Below are 13655 nucleotides of genomic sequence, written 5' to 3' on the forward strand. Positions count from 1 at the left end.
TGTTCCCACCTTAATATAAACATAACAGGTCCCCTTCATGCAATTTATGCTTTTAATGAAAATGAGCTTGCTACCAATCCAAGAAGAAAGCTGGAGACATGTTTAAGTAAGTTGTGCAATGTGTAGTTGGAAAGGGTACATGGGTAGTCATGATGGCTGTGTTGTGAGGTCAGGGGTATAACATGGGAGTGGTGTAATGAGGTTGGGCATACCACCAAACAAGCTCCCAGTTAGATATGCTCACAACCTCCAAAAAACGCCCCAGAACCGCAGCGCACTTGCTCCTCAAAATCATAGTGATGGTGTAGGGAGTTGCGTATACCACAAAAGAGGCTTCCCAATTCCATGTACAGCTGCTGTTTATTTCCACTGAAACACAATCAATATGCAATGCTGCAAAACCGCGGCACACACCCTCCTCAAAATACAAGGCAACCGGTATTGCGTGGAGGAAGCACATTCGTTCCAGTTCCCATGATGCACAAATATGCAAATGAGGAGAGTGGCACAATCAACTGTATCCGAAGCATTGTGCTTGGCTATACAAAGTGCCATTTATGCAATAGTTTAACATTTCGGTGTAAGCAAACATTCGTTCTGCATCAAATGCATGCTGCTTTCAGCACAATGATGACTGCAAAACCAAGCAAAGGAAGTGTCATTTCCATGCACAAAAGTACACAATGTGCAATTTTGTGTTCCTCTCCTGCAGAAACGGATAAAGGAGAAAGTAGTCATATGCAAAGTTGCACTTTAGGAGTGGGCATGGGCACTACTCAGAAAAGTCTGCAAGAGGTCTATCATGCCTTCAAAAGGAACATTAAGCAAAATTAATCGTTTTTGGACCCAAAGTATTTGTATACGCTTTGGGGATGATTCTTCCCAAAAAAATGCAATCAGGATGTGCTTCTTTCATTTGTGTTAGTTTCAGAAATGCATGAGCCACCTTATTCTCTGAGGTGAATGTGATGCTGGAAATGCATTGGAGGGACATGACCTCCATGTTCTTGTCCTGTAGTCCTTTTATCTCGTGTTTTCTGTGTTATTTTCTGCACAGGATTCCATGTGGGACTCCTGGGCGTGCAGATCTTCCTCTTTTTGGTTTGGTGTACCGACCCTTGGGATACCCTTATGGCACCCATGGGTGGGGGTACAACTCTGTACCCCTAGTGTATGTTTTAGGGCACCTGTGCGTGGCCCACAGAGCAGGGTATGGGCTGGTGGCAGCTCCATACTGAATTTGACAGGTGCTCTGAGTATCCTCCATTTTAGGATATCCAGACCCTGCCATTGGAATCAGTTGATTCCTGATAGGAGACAAGAGGGCCCCTGTGGTTCTTGCTTTCTATTGCCTGTTACCTTGCTTTGCCAAAGTCCTGGGAAGCCCTGACTCTGTCCCTTCCCCCGACTGGCTGGTGGGTGAAAGTTCCATATATGCTATTATGGGGAAGTCCAGGCCAGACTGGCTGGATCCTTCCCAATGACTGTATGTTGTGGGTACGCCCTTGGGGTGGGACCTGGGTGAATGGAGTGTGTGACCAATATGCATTTCATGTTATGGGTGTCTGGTTTCTGGTATGTGACACAAAGACTGAGACAGCCCTGCGCGAAACTGGTATGAATGCAGTGTGGAGTGCTGAATGGCTGGGTACTTGTCCCAATCCACATTCTTTGCTGTGGGTGTCTGGATTGAGAAGAATGGCCTGAATGAACTGTGACCCTGATTGGCTGCCTGCCTGCCTGAATGCCCTTCTGAATGATTTGTTGCCCAAGTGTGACCCATCAGAGTGAATAAGAGACCAAACAGTTTATCTGGGGACCTCTCAATGATGGAAATTGGGAAATTGTTCAGAAGCTGAAGTCAAAACTTGATGCTTACCCTCAAAGCCGGAAGAAGAACAATTGCTGCTGCTTTCCTTAACCGCAATCTGAAAGCTGTCATGACGTTGAGACCTGATCCAAGAGAGGACCTGGCTAGTAGACCTGTAGACCTCTTCCCGAGCTACGAGGAACCATCGTGCACCAGCTAACCTTCACCAAGGCTCCCTGGAAGTCAACCTTCGAAAGACTGTCGACCGAAGACGGCGACCGCCAAGGAAACTGAAGAGAATTGCCCGGACATTCTGTCCACCGTCGTTGCCCAGGGTCCGGAGGATTGCTGTAACCGTTGGAGGCCCGTTGAAACTGTGTTACCCAGAAGCAGGGGCAGTTTGACGCTGTGCCACTAACGACCGGAGCCGCATTGCTCTATTGCCTAAGAACACTTTGAATCAAGGACTCCCTTGCCCATCACGTCGATCACTTTATCCTGCCGGAGAAAGTCAAGGTCGCAGACCAACCGAGGAGAATCCGCCAGTGGGTTTCCCTCCACCGAATAGACTGCAAAGACGCTGACAACCCGACACCCTTACTGGGCCAAAGTCTTCATTAACACTTTGCGGCAACAAACTATCATCGTCGAGGTGCACCGCAGACCTCATCTTTGCAGGACATCCATGACTGATCGTCAATGAGCACTGCCAGGACCGAAGCTCTTCGAGGGATCTCGGCGATCCATTGCTCCTGCCTTAAAAGGCATTCACTCAAGAAGGATCCTTCGATGACCCGATGTCGAACTCTGCTAAACCAGGTACATTGGGGTAGTAGAACATTTATAGAAGGAAGCAAGACTCTGCTAAGCAGGACTGTGTCTAGGTAACGGGGCCAGTATTCTGCCAATTGTTTAACCAACTTGTTTCCTCCTCAAGTCTATTGTTGGTTCACATTATTAATTGATTTGTATGCCATTTGAAACTGTCTACACTTGATGTATTTTAGTGGAATCAAAGAAGTAATTGTGGTACCACTTAGAGACTGTATATATTTATCATTTTAGAATTGTCTGAGCACAAAATGTGTAATTGTATCTGTACATAATCAAAGCCTTATTTATATAAAGAACTGTGTTATCACTAACATGGTGTGTGGACATTGCTTTGTGGGTGCTTGGGGACTAAACTGTACTTAAGAACCAGCCTACATCCCCTCCTGAGAGCGTAAGCCTTGGTTGCTCGTCCACAGCTCCCGAATAGAGAACCTTGGCTGTGGTGCCCTGTGTTTCTGCTCTGCCATATTGGGAGCAGGAGTACAGATACCCCCTTCAGTCTTTACAGTGACCTTTGTGTTAGGCAGAATCTGGTGCAGTGCCTTTAGGGACCACTACACACAATTAAGACTACAGGTGGCAATACAAGTTTTACCTTTGGTACAAGCCTGTACTACTATGTTAAAGTGGTAGCAGTAGCGGAGCAGCCAGGCTTATCTCAAGAGTATATGAGCAAGAGCAGCGATTACACAAAGGGACCACAATTACTGTGACTCAAGCAAACACTGACTCAAGGTTTCAGGTTAAAAATATAAGTACATTTATTTTTAAACCATCTCTTATAAACGCAACACTTCTATTAATTCAAAACCACACGTAAAATACACTTCAACCAACCAATTCACTTTGGTACACTCTAACTCAAGGTAAGTACCCTATGTTTTGACGAACCGGTGTTGTGAAACAAAAGACGTTACCAGGAATACACTTGCGATCACTTTTTGACAGTAATGACAGTTCGGTCTTACTAAAGAAACGTGTATCCGTGGCAAGAAATGTTACCGGGGCAAAAACACACTTAGCACCTTAGTTAACCAGAGAGAGTTGGGGGCAAAAATCATAGGCAATACTTTTGTCAAGGCAGACAGAATCAGAGAACACTTATTTGATGGAATTCAAGAGTCAATAGGCCGGGGCCAGTGTCAAGTGGAACAGGGTCCTTGTTGTCGAGGATTACACAGTAGGACAGTTTGAGATTCAACGTTGCCAGGAGTACTTAGATATTGTCAACAGAGGAAGCAAAAGTTATAAGAAGGAGGGAAAACAAGGGCAAGTCTTGGAGGCAAAGAAAAGGGATTCACCCTAATTCCTCAAGCAGAACACAGTACCTTATTCAATGAAGAAGCCGGTGCCACGGCAGTTGTTCCTGTTGGTTTCCTGCAGACCCAGGGTTCCTGGAGCTTCGGTGAGAAGGAGGATGTCTGGAGGGGTCTGCACCACACAGGGGTGAAGCCAGCAGCAGCAACGGTGAATAAAAGGTGTGCTCCTTAAAAACAGGAGAGGCTCTTCAGGTGGCTATTCGGACCACTACAGCAGAGTGCTGCAATTTCACCAATAGGAGGATCCTCTGGCTGTTGAAGATGAGCTGGTTATCCCCACCAGGCTCAAGGGAAGACGACTCCGGACTGGATCTTCTCTGGTCATCGAAGGGTAGATAGCTTGGGACTGCAGCAGGGCTTCACCGGGACGTGGTAGTTGCAGCAGCCGACTTCTTCTCTGCTTCTCTTCGGTTCCTTGTAGTTCCAGTGCCAACTCTGACTTCTAGCCCAAGAGTCCTGCCTTTTATGCGAAAATCCCCCATTCATACAGCCTTGCTGTCAATCACGCAGCAGGGCGGTTGTGCAGCCCAGACAACCACCTCAGCCAATCATGGCAAAGTGCGACTTGGGTTTCCTAGGATACCCTGTGCAGGGGGTGACTACATCCCTCCCTCACATTCAGCCCACCTAGACACCCAGGCACCTGGAGGAGGACTTCTTGGCAGAAGCCCGCCAAAAGACAGTGAACAAAGGAGGCAAACCTGGTTTTCCACGCAAAGTAAAACACATGAAGGACTTAAACAAAAAGAAATGGCGAATAAACCCGACTGGAGCTAAAAGAAAAAGTATTTGGTCAAGCGGGTTTAAGTTCGAGGCTAATATAATAGCCTAAAACAATACCACGTTTATATAATATAATCGCGGTAGAAATGTTAGGGTAGATACCACTGCCACCAGCCAAGTCTAAATGTTAAAAGAGCGAAACAATGCTCTAGGAGGTACAGAAAAAAAAGGGATACGGAGTAACCCTTTCCAGTACTCCATGTAAGATGGGATGTACTGGATCTGTGGTTAAATGACTAATTAAAGTTAATGGCAACTTTACCCTTTTCTGGGGGACTGTAGTCAGCCCCAGAAATGGAGTCGGTGGAAACTCTAAAAGACAACCCTGTGTCACTGCACTGAAGGTGCTGTGTAACACACAAAAGAGGGAGGCTACTGAAGTGGTGTACTCCAGAGTCCACAATCACAAAAACAGGTAAAAGACACATGGCAAAACATGGGTAAGAGTAGGGGAAAGCTCACATTCTTACCAAGTGAGAAAAAAAACTCCAGAAATCCAGCAAAGCTGTTGGGGGACTCACTAGGTGAGGGAAATTAGCCATAAAATGAGAATTCTCCCTAACACTGTGCATTTCTTGTGGGCTGTGTGAAAGATGTACTAGCCACCCTCCTTACATACATTCAGTGTCGTACCGATCATGTCCCCAGGGGGGCAGCTTGACCCTCCAGTGGCTCTTTCAATAGCCAGACTGGGACAACCTCTCTGTGCCAAACTGCAAAGGTGTCCCGCTGGTAGGAGGAGCTCCTGCTCAGCATCCTCATTGTCTTGGCAGCAGGACACCTTTCCCATTCAACACCTTCATTATCAATGAGTGTACCATATGGGGAGGTGTCCCTCTGTCAAGAAAATGTCCCAAAGAGCTCCAGGGAGCAGAGCAGCTCTCCTGAGAAGACAACACCTTGCTCTTTGTCAACAGAGCTTTACAAAAGTGAGCCATTAGGCACTGATGGGAGGGAGGGAGAACTTTTAGCAGGAACATGAATCCCTTAAGAAATGTGAATGGGGTGATCAGAAGTTAAAAGGGTGGATAATGATGCATGCTTTAGGAAATAATTACTATGGGCCGGATTCATGGAGAAGTGTGAATTTCTCACGCAATTGTCGCAAGCCGAGAATGACACAGCGTGAGCCTGCACACAGAATAAAAAATGTGTGTACCACGTATTCATCGAATTTACTGTGCAAAGTAACTGTATTCGCAAGTCATGTCCGGAACGCCCTGTACACGTCCCCACGCAAAGCATAAACAACCAGAACAGCTACATGTGCGCGCTCACCCAAGTGCCAATACACGTACCCTTCAAAAAGTGCATGAGATTCCCCGCAAGCAGGCCTGCATCTCGGGGACCCCACGCAGAGTCCCCCATAACTGTTGTTGGCACCCCGACAACATGCGTATGACACTTTGTAACTTGGGTAAAACTCAGAATATCTGCATGCGAACCGCAGCAAACCGGGCCAGCACCCCACTATACAGGGTACACGCACCCCTAATCTGATCGGAACCCTGTCTGTGTGCATACACCCCTAAATCCGACATGCAAACTCACCTCTGTGCTGCGAATCCCATGTGCAAGTGTTCTTACGCATGCTTTCTGGTGGCGGAGTGATCAAGGGATTTGCATGGGCATTTTGCAAGTGAGAGGTGGTGCGGTCACATCCATGAATACACTTTGCCGTGCACACTTGTAGGCATGGTATGGACTGCTTGCAGCCCGTCCCTTGTAACGCCCACTTTTTCCATTGCTCTTCCTCATTTTCCGAGTTCTGCCCCCTACTCTGCCTTCTGCGCAGGCCTCGCTCACGCTATGCGTGAACTCTCACGCAAGGCACTCGGCCGCTCCCATGGACTTGCTGAGCCTGCGTGAAATTCACGCAAGTCCAAGGAATATCCCGCGCATTCGATTCCATGAATCCACAAACAGGATTTTGCACACAGTTTGGTGTGCAAGTACCCTACTTTCCGCACAAATATTTCCATGAATCTGGCCCTATGGCCTTAAAACACAAGAGGGATTTGTCAGGCTCACATTAATCTGCATGATGCTATTGTGACTTTGCATGCAGGATGGTGTGAATGAAACTAAAGTAATTCTCTTATTGCTCAACATATTTCTATGGCGATGTATATAGTGCAAAGCATATGCAAATTATGAGGTTTGTATGTATTTTTGTGCTACAGCTCCTGGGCGGAGCTGTAATAGATGACTTTCCTGCATACATTAGTGTTGGGGCAGGCCCGTCACTGTGAAATTTAAAGAAAAAAAAAATGTCCACGCCTGTTCAGGGCATAAAATGCAAGTGTGGCCGCTGTTACACAACGAAAAAAAAATGCAAGAAACAGTCAGAAATGACCCTGACGTACTGTGCACACCCCCCTGCGCCTGTTCCCAATAGGGGCAGAGTGGGACCAAGCCTGATTCGCATATGGTCTTTCCCCTTCCTGTAAGGGCTTAGCAGGCGGGAGAACGATGGAAGAGGTTAAGATCAATTCTAAACCTTCCAGCCATCAGCTTTTTGTTTTGAAGGGGAATGTGCCTCATTTCTGTGCATAAACGCATCCCGTTTGTGAAATAGGGGTGCGCACTTTGAATCTGCGTCCCTACCAAAAAAATCTGGATTGAAAGTGGATTGCTACTGGATTTTCCCAAACATTTAAATCCTCTTTAAATCCTATTTAACTCCAGAAACTCCCATTGTACTCAGTGGATTGCTTTTGGCTTCTTTTTGGCTTCATGCACCCTGAAATATGTTAATTAGCAATCCTCAGTGGAATGCAATCCCAAAACAATCCAAGCAATCCAATCCCCAAACAATCCACTAAAAATCCAAAAACAATCCAATCCCCAAACAATCCACTAAAAATCCAAAAACAATCCAATCCCCAAACAATCCACTTAAAATCCAAAAACAATCCAATCCTCGAACAATCCACTAACAATCCAAAAGCAATCCAATCCACTAAAAATCCACTACAAACCCAAAATCAATCCAATCCCCAAACAATCCTATAAAAATCCAAAAGCAATCCAATCCCCAAACAATCCAGCAAAAATCCCAAAACAATGCAATCCCCAAACAATCCTATAAAAATCCAGAAGCAGTGCCATCCCTAAATAAATACAAAAGCAACGGATTACAGCTGGCTTCCTTTTGGCTAAACGTACCCTTGATCCAAAAGCAATGCAATGCAATCCCCAAATAAACCTTTTGAAATCCAAAAGCAATTAATGTAGTCACCAAATATTACTTTACAAATCAAAACAACAAAGCAATCCCAAAAATATCCTTTAACAATATAGGCATTGTTTCGGTTTATGAGCTGGAAATAAATTTAGGAGTTTTAACAAAAATAATGTTTACTGTAATCCTGAAAAGAAATGCTTAAAAACACATTCGGTGCACCTTGTTGAATTGGGCTTTAAAAGCGTCACTGTGGCTTAATTGCTGCCCATTTCAGAGAGTTGCATTTTGAATTGCCTTTAGAACAATAGTGATGACTAATTAGGTCACAGTCATTTAGGTAAAATGGCCATGAAAGTCAAGACCATGTAATGGCATATAAACTATATTTAAAAAGAAGCGACACGGTTTTTTTTCCCCCACTATATTTATTAAAAAGAGGCAGAGGTTCAATCGGACACGGTGTACATAGCACAAAAACACAACTGTAGCAATCCCAAACACGGGTGCTTCACAATTTAAAAATAAAGGGTGAGAGGGGACCCAGAACCAGTCCGGATCGGTCCAGCCCAGGGAGCAAGGGTGATAGGGGACACAGAACCAGTCCAGGGGTGTCACACGAGTATACAGGCCCAGCCTAGGGAGCAAGCGAGTCCGGTGGGGACCAGCCCAGGGAGCAAGGTTGAGAGGGGAAAGAGAACCAGTCCAGGGAGTCACACTAGTATCCAGGACGAGGCAAAAGAGCAGGGGAATGCGGAACTACACTTGTGTAGAAAAGACGAGGTTTGGCTCCTTCTTCATCCGGTAGTTCCCAATTTTGTTTTGGAGGGCTTTTCTGAACTCGGATGCAGAGAGTACTGGAAAGCCCATTTCCCTGGCTTTAACATGGATACATTCTGAAATGCAAAAAAGATTTGTGTAAAAAGTTTGAAAAGAGCAAGCAAAGTACTTTTTGGTTGACACATGGCTGTGAGAAATAAAGCATAGACAATTTTCACTGTACACCCTCTAATGTGCTTTCGTAATTCCAATTACTACATTTCTCAAAGCTGTCAATCTGGATGAAACCATGGCAATTCCTTAGAATTTAATATAGATTAGTATCACTTCCCCAGGAAGTGGCTCTCCGTTTATCTTCTTTCCCATTTCTTTGCATAATTGGTATATTGTGAAGAAATTACCAATCTTGTGTTTCCCCCATGGACAGTGCATTGGTAAAGGAGCCATACAAGCAAAACGAATACACAGGGTTTGAAATTGAGCGGAGCTGGGGGCTATTTAGCCCCGTTTGTAGCCTTGAAGAGCCTGGTTAGCTTTACACCATGCCTACCAGGAGCTAAATTTGGCTCCCGGGCCAACTGATGCCGATAACATATACCTATGGGAATTTAACTATGTGGGTGCTTGCTTTTGTAACAATCTAAAAAAATAACATAGGACACCACTATGACATTTGAAGCTTAGCGGGTCATAAGTAATGGACAAAGCAATATGTTTGCATGTGGGCATATGAGTGATGGACAATAACCGGTTAATACATGAGCCACAGTATTTGAGCTACCTTTTCCCACCCTCTGACACAGTCGTCTAGAAGCCCTATGGCTTCATAGGAATGTTGGGGAGGAGGGTTTGAGATTGGGGTGGAGACACAGAAGCCTACAACCGATAGTATTTGGATAGAGAAAAAGCATTTATTTATTTCATAAGGGCACAAACTAATTTTTGGTCAACTCTAATGGCACTTACCTCTGATGCAGTTGATGGACCAGGGTTGGGATTTGCATCGGGAAAACTTTTTCTGTGGCTCCTGTCCGCCTCCTCTATATCCACTGAAGGGCCAGTTCCAAGCAGTGCTCAACTGCTACCTGCTAATAGGAATCCACTGTGTCCCAGTATGCTGAAATAATAGCACAAATATTAATATTACACATTTTAATACAGTACGCATTCTAATGACAATTACCAAGACCCAGAACCAGCGCAGGGAGCCAGATGGGTACCCAGACACATCCCAGCAAGTAAGGAAGTTCGTTAGGAACCCACCCATGGAAGAGTCTCGGGCAGGTGCCATTCTTACCTGAACTTCTGAAATGGTGAACACCTAGGCACACAAAGCCAGTAGGCGTTTGGTTATTTGCCGAAATATTGACTGCCCATGGTCATTTTAATCCCTATGGCCATTTACACCCAGATCCTGCCCCTCCCAAAATACCTCCTTATGGGAACTTTGAGCTCACTTTAATCAAGCCTTATCAGACTTTGCACTTAAAGTGCATGCCTGTGATTTTCAAAGCAGTATTCTAAGAGTTAATTACTTAATTGGAGTTGTAAACCCACTACTGGTGTGATAATAAATGTCTTAACCAGGTCTGCCTTCAGCCACAAAGCAGTTCAACGAAGCAACTGAACAAGTCTGGAAGTGTTAAGATGAAAAAAGTAGGATATACCCTAAAGTATGGGTGCATAACATACGGCCCGTGGGCCAGTTGCGGCCCGCCATGCCGTTTTGTCCGGCCCGCCAGCAACAAAGACTTTCCTAATGGAGGGCGGCCCGCAAGCAGCATCGCCCCCCTCCATTAGGAAAGTCTTTGTTGTCTTCTGGGCCGGACAAAACAATGGCCCTCATTGGTTCAGTGCACACGAACCACGCAGCTCCTACGAGCCACGTAGTGCGCGTGTGCTGATCCAATGGAGTGCCAGCACTACGGCTGGCGTGGCCAGTAAGGCTTGATGCGGAAGGCATTTCAGCCTTGCCCCGCCCATGCCAGCGTTCCAGCTAGCCTGCCTTCCAGCAAGTCGTCCGGTAAGTACAGATTATTTTTGGGAGGGGGGATATTTGTTTGTATGTGTGTGCTGCTTGTATGTTGAGATCCGGGGGTGGGGTGTGTGTCGGGTCTGCCTGAATGTTTGTTTTTGTGTGCAAGTCCAGTGTATGTTGAGATGCGGGGTTGGGGTGTGTGTCGCGTCTGCCTGAATGCGTTTGTGTGCAAGTTCAGTGTATGTCGAGATGCGGGGTTGGGGTGTGTGTCAGGTCTGCCTGAATGTGTTTGTGTGCAAGTGCAGTGTGTGTCGAGATGCGGAGGGTGTGTGTGTGTCGGGTCTGACTGAATGTGTTTGTGTGTAAGTGCAGTGTGTGTCGAGATGCGGAGGGGGTGTGTGTGTCGCGTCTGCCTAAATGTGCTTGCGAGTTTGTATGGTGAGTTGTGGGTGGGGGTCTGTATGGGTGCATGGTGTATGCTTGTGAGTTTGTGTGCTGAGTTGGGGGTGGGAGTTCGGGTCTGTATGGGTGCATAGTGTATTGGTGTATGCTTGTGGGTTTGTGTGCTTAGTTGGGGGTGGGGGGTGCGGGTCTGTATGGGTGCATAGTGTATTGGTGTATGCTTGTGAGTTTGTGTGCTGAGTTGGGGGGTGGTGAGTTTGGGTTTGTATGGGTGCATAGTGTATTGGTGTATGCTTGCGAGTGCTGAGTTGGGGGGTGGGGAGTTCGGGTCTGTATGGGTGCATAGTGTATTGGTGTGTGCTTGTGAGTTTGTGTGCCGAGTTGGGTGTGGGGGGGTTTGGGTCTGTATGAGTATGTATGCATGGTGCATGCTTGGTGGCATGGGGCATAGTGTTTGGTTGGGGGCCATGGTGTTTGGTTGAGGGGTGGGGCCTTGGGGCATAGTGTTTGCTTGAGGGGTGGGTGTCATGCGGCATAGTGTTTGGTTGGGGGTGGGGGCCATGGGGCATAGGATTTGGTTGAGGGATGGGAGCCATGGGGCATAGTGTTTGGTTGAGCGCCATGGGGCATAGTGTTTGGTTGAGGGGTGGGGCCAAGCCTCCCGCCACGCCACGCCTGCTGCGCCTACCGCCCCGCCCACATTTACTTTTCGGCCCACTATAGCCATCATGTAAGGTACTTTTGGCCCACTGTCAAAATCAGGTGTGCACCCCTGCCCTAAAGAATAACCATTTTACTCAAATGTATGTTGCTTTATAACTACTTCTGCTGTTCAAATACAACATTGTGCTTTTGTCAGGCTGATCGAACAAACTGAGCCAGGATAATAATAATAATAATTTAGCATTTATATAGTGCTACGAACCCTCAGGTATCCGAGTGCTGCTTATTATTACCCACGGTGTGTGGTGCTCATTTATCGACCTCGGAAGGATAAAAGGCTGAGTTTGGGGCTGCCGGGATTCGAACCTGCGTCAGCAGGCTCTGCACAGATGTCAAGGCGACTGCGGTTTGATCAATCATCTCCACCAGCTTTTCAGAGGTGCTGGGCATTCAATGGAATGGACCTGGTCGTGAAATGGCACCATCAATGTGCAACTGCATTCATTTGCCATCGTTCAGGCCATTTGCCAAAAAAAATTGCAAAGACGAAAGCAAACCAGCCATTGCTAAGTGCTGAAGACAGACATGTTTACATTCCAGTGGTTGCGAATGTGCATGTTCCATGCCACAGGGGGGGGTCTTGCAACAGCCGATTAAGGAAAGCAGGAGGCAATATTTCTAAGGCATCTGGCAAGGGAGAGGCAGCCAAGAATGTAGAGCATCAACAGGGAAGGGAAAGATGATTCAAGGGGAGATGGACCACCACGGAGCCTGCCCATTTTGCCCCATTTATCTATGGGGGCGCACTCCCAACACCCACAATTACTTAATTTTCCCCTACCCCAAACCCCATAACAAAAATGCAGAAAAAAAACCTGGCAAAACGGCCTTTCACCAAATGCAGTGAAACAGCTGTGATCAACTACACCCAGATGATGGCACACGATGTAGAGCTAATGTGTACTCGTGTGAAACGCCTCAGGTTATCCTTGTGGATATCTTTCCAAACCCCCCCCCCCCCCCCCTTATTGTCACAGTCAAGTGCAGGCTCCCAAGTTAGACCTGGGGGAAAAGGGGCTACATATGCACGAACTTTCTTAATCTGTATGAATTTCTTAGAGGACAGCCAAATGCGGGTAAATTGAAAGGGATGTGGTCGTTTTGAATACAGTCGTGGCCTCAGTGAGCTTTCAAAATGCACAGTTGGGTCAACATATTCATTAAATTAGCTCCCCCCTCCCTCGAACCCCACAGATGCTGCTCTAACTGCACAGCTTCCAAAGTAGGATTTACGACTGTAGGCTCCTTTTCTTTGAGGTGCCACCCATGCGTCATGTCCTTTACAACGGCCCCTCCCGAAAACTCAGCTGGTTTTGTGATAAAGTGCAGTTGTGCCAGTAAATCAATTGCAGTAGGTCTAGGCGCGCCCACTGCACCCCTTCCCTCCCACACTGCCTATGATACACATACACCAAATCCCAGCTCCGAGTACAATTGCAGCTGCATTGTACGTTAATGTGTTTTGGACTGAAACTCCCAAAAGCCATAGCTGGCATATATGACGCTATGTGATGCAGACATTCTTTGAGAAATTTTGCTCGCCGTTTTTGGGGGAGACAAGTGAAGAAATTCGGTTGTGCTTGTGCATCTCAACACATGCGACACAAAAAGAGTTGTGTGTACATCCTGTAATCAAGAAAGTGAACCACGCGCGCACCGCCCAATGCAGGATGCATTCCTCTTTCACACAAAGCGGCAGCGTTCCCATGAGACAACTCTCACCCCCATTCACAATGACCCCCAATTTGCACAAGATCGCTTCGAACCAAACAGCCAAACAGATCCACGCTTTGCAGGTGAGTTTCCAATGTACCGAAGCTGCTCACTCGTGTTAAACCTCCT

General features: G+C 46.6%; 1 long non-coding RNA gene across 1 annotated transcript; it reads right to left on the reverse strand.

The window, feature by feature from the left end:
* Positions 1-8338: 8338 nt before the first annotated feature.
* On the reverse strand, positions 8339-10187 carry LOC138467724 (uncharacterized). The gene is made up of 2 exons (XR_011268134.1): positions 9677-10187; positions 8339-8826 (listed from the first exon to the last, which is right to left on the reverse strand). It is a non-coding gene; the product is annotated as an uncharacterized lncRNA (long non-coding RNA).
* Positions 10188-13655: the final 3468 nt, after the last annotated feature.

The sequence above is a fragment of the Ambystoma mexicanum genome, chromosome 4q, assembly GCF_040938575.1.
Source record: "Ambystoma mexicanum isolate Mex_15411 chromosome 4q, UKY_AmexF1_1, whole genome shotgun sequence".
NCBI classification, from domain to species: domain Eukaryota; kingdom Metazoa; phylum Chordata; class Amphibia; order Caudata; family Ambystomatidae; genus Ambystoma; species Ambystoma mexicanum.